This window comes from Cebus imitator, unplaced genomic scaffold (genome assembly GCF_001604975.1).
Source record: "Cebus imitator isolate Cc_AM_T3 unplaced genomic scaffold, Cebus_imitator-1.0 Scaffold53, whole genome shotgun sequence".
NCBI classification, from domain to species: domain Eukaryota; kingdom Metazoa; phylum Chordata; class Mammalia; order Primates; family Cebidae; genus Cebus; species Cebus imitator.
This window is the reverse complement of record NW_016107368.1, coordinates 3067377-3070146: the sequence shown is the minus strand read 5'-3', so window position 1 is coordinate 3070146 and position 2770 is coordinate 3067377.

Sequence of the window (2770 nt, the reverse complement as noted above, 5' to 3'; positions counted from 1 at the left end):
CTCTCTCTCTTTCTTGAGAGAGAGAGGTGCCTGAAAAGGAAAAGGCGGTGGGCCACGTCGGATTTTATAAGCAGGCTTGAGGAGGAAATATCTGACTTACATAAGGCCCACAGATTCATTTGACCATGTGGGATGTTTACATGGTACGTGGGGAACGCAGGATGCCCCGCCCTAATCTTAACATGCAAATGGGCTTTCTGCTTGGCCAGTGCCATCTTGTCTTCCCCTAACTGTAGATGTGGCTGGCAAGGAGAAGATAAGAGGGAGCTATTGTTTTGAACATACCCATTCCCAGGTAGTGTCTTCCTAGTGGCACAGCTGCCAGCATTTGCCTGTGCAAACTTCCAGCGCTAGCTTGTCCATGTCTCCCCTCGATTTTACAGGCTGCTCTTTGTTAGAAAAGAAAACGATTGGGGGGCTGCTTTTTGTTAAAAGGAAAACCTTACCGAGGACCCCTGTACTCTCACTATCTGCCTAAGTGATTTCTTCTTGACTCCTTTAACAATACCAAGCTTTCCTGTAAAATCCCTATGGTAAGAGTTTAAAATTTAAGATGATCTTCATGACTGCAGTCCCCCGTCTTCCCAGTCTGCTGGCTGTCTGATTAAACCCACTTTTCCTTCCTGGCTTTCAAATGATGAGCAGCCAAACCTGGGTTGGGTTGCAGATCTGGTTGTGTCTGACCTTGCACGGCTCATGACACATTCTTTGCCTCATAAATGAATGGCTGAACTGCTTGTCCCTGCTGACCAATGAGAACACATGCTTGTCAATCAGTCTTCGGTTAAGCTTCCCCTCTTTCCTCAGACTTCTAAACTATAAAGACCCCTTTCTATAAAAGAAATCCGTTTTTGCTTAACTCTTGAGGTATTTGCCGACTTTATAGTCAGAGTGTTCTATTGGGATCGTTCTTTTCTACCCTCCTTGCAATAGTCTTTTTGAATAAAGTCTCTCCTTGCTAAATTCAGATTTGCTTTTTATTTGACAGAGCAATGGCCTGTGCACATAAAAGACCAAATGTGCACAAAAGCATGCACATAAAAGCCCAAGTCCTGGGCGTGTGCACACGAGGAGGAGGCTGTGCGCAGTGTGTGTGTGTGTGTGAGTGGTGGAAGTGTGGTTTTTGACTTGTATTTGAGTTTGAGAGTCCAGATGGTATCTGAATTTAAAGAAAGCTCGGTCTTGTCTGGGCTTGCCTGGGCTTGTCTCCTGAGCGGATGAGGCAACACTCTCTCTTGGCCTATTTGAATAATGACAAAGTGTTAAGCCAATTCTCAGGGAGGAAACAGTCTTACAAGTACGATATGATCTTGGTGCCAGAGGAGAGGGGAATCTGCCACAGGTCTGCCAGTGGAAATGTTTGCCTCTTCTGGGTCTTGTGTGGCCCAATCGAGAAACCATGGTATAGAAAGACGCCAGAGAACAGTTTCACTGAGACTTGAAGACCTTAGTTCCCTCTTCCAGAATGCAGTATCTGGAGCAGGAGAATCTGCTCTTTAATAGCTTTCAGCCACACAGGCTTCCGTTTCTCAAAGGTCGAGCTTCTGACGTTGAGAAGTCAGAATGTAATTGTATCTGGACGAACATTGCAGCATTATTATTATTATTTTAAATTTTACTTTAAGTTCTGCAATACACGTGTAGAATATTCAGGTTTGTTACATAGGTATATATACCTATTAACCCGTCACCTAGGTTTAAGCCCCACATGCATTAGGTATTTGTCCCAATGCTCTTCTGCCCCTTGCCCCTGACCCCCTGACAGGCCCCAGTGTTTCAACTCCCACTTATGAGTGAGAACATGCAGTGTTCGGTTTTCTGTTCCTGTGTTAGTTTGCTGAGAATGGATGGCTTGGCTTCCAGCTTCATCCACGTACCTACAAAGGACATGAACTCATTCTTTTTTATGGCTGGATTGTATTCCACAGTGTATATGTGCCACATTTTCTTTATCCAGTCTATCACTGATGGGCATTTGGGTTGGTTCCAAGTCTTTGTTATTGTGAATAGTGCCATTGCAGCATTATTTTCATTTTATTGCTTTCTTTTTCATTTATTTTGCAGCATTGTTTATCATAGCCAAGATCTGGAGTGAACGAATAAAGAAAGTGTGGTCTATAGACACATTGGAACATTATTAAATCTTACAAGAGAAGAAAATCCTGACATTTGGGACAATATGGATGACCCTGGAGGACATTCTGCGAAGTGAAATAAACCAGACACAGAAAGACAAATACTGCATGATCTCGCTTATATGTGTAAGAGTTAAAGAACGAGGAAGGAAACATGAGAAGTGGCTCAACAATCAAAGACATGTTTATTTTGGAAGATAAGTCTAAGAGGGGCTTCTGGCCGATTTCTGTCAGGAGTGCTTTCTTGTACAGACTGAGAATATATATTGGTTTTAGGGTGGGGAGATTATCACAAGCTTGGAATGTTTTTGTGTGGGAGGGAAATTTATGGTGGGGTTGGAATGTCTCTGGGCAGAGGGGAGGTTATATTGGGGCTGACATCTTTCTGGCTGAAGGGGAGGTTATCTTGGGGCTGGGATGTCTGTAGTTGAGGGTGTTATTTGTGGTTTATGGTCATGCTGATCTTAGCCATTAGGCTGATGCCATTTGGATTTAGGTGGTCTTTGATCAAGACGTAACTTAAAATGACGGTGCTTGTCCAAGATGGTGATACTCCTTCTCTGTCAATATGGGGAATCTAAAAAAAAAAAAAAGCCAAACTCTTAGAGACATAGAACTACGGTTACCAGGAAATA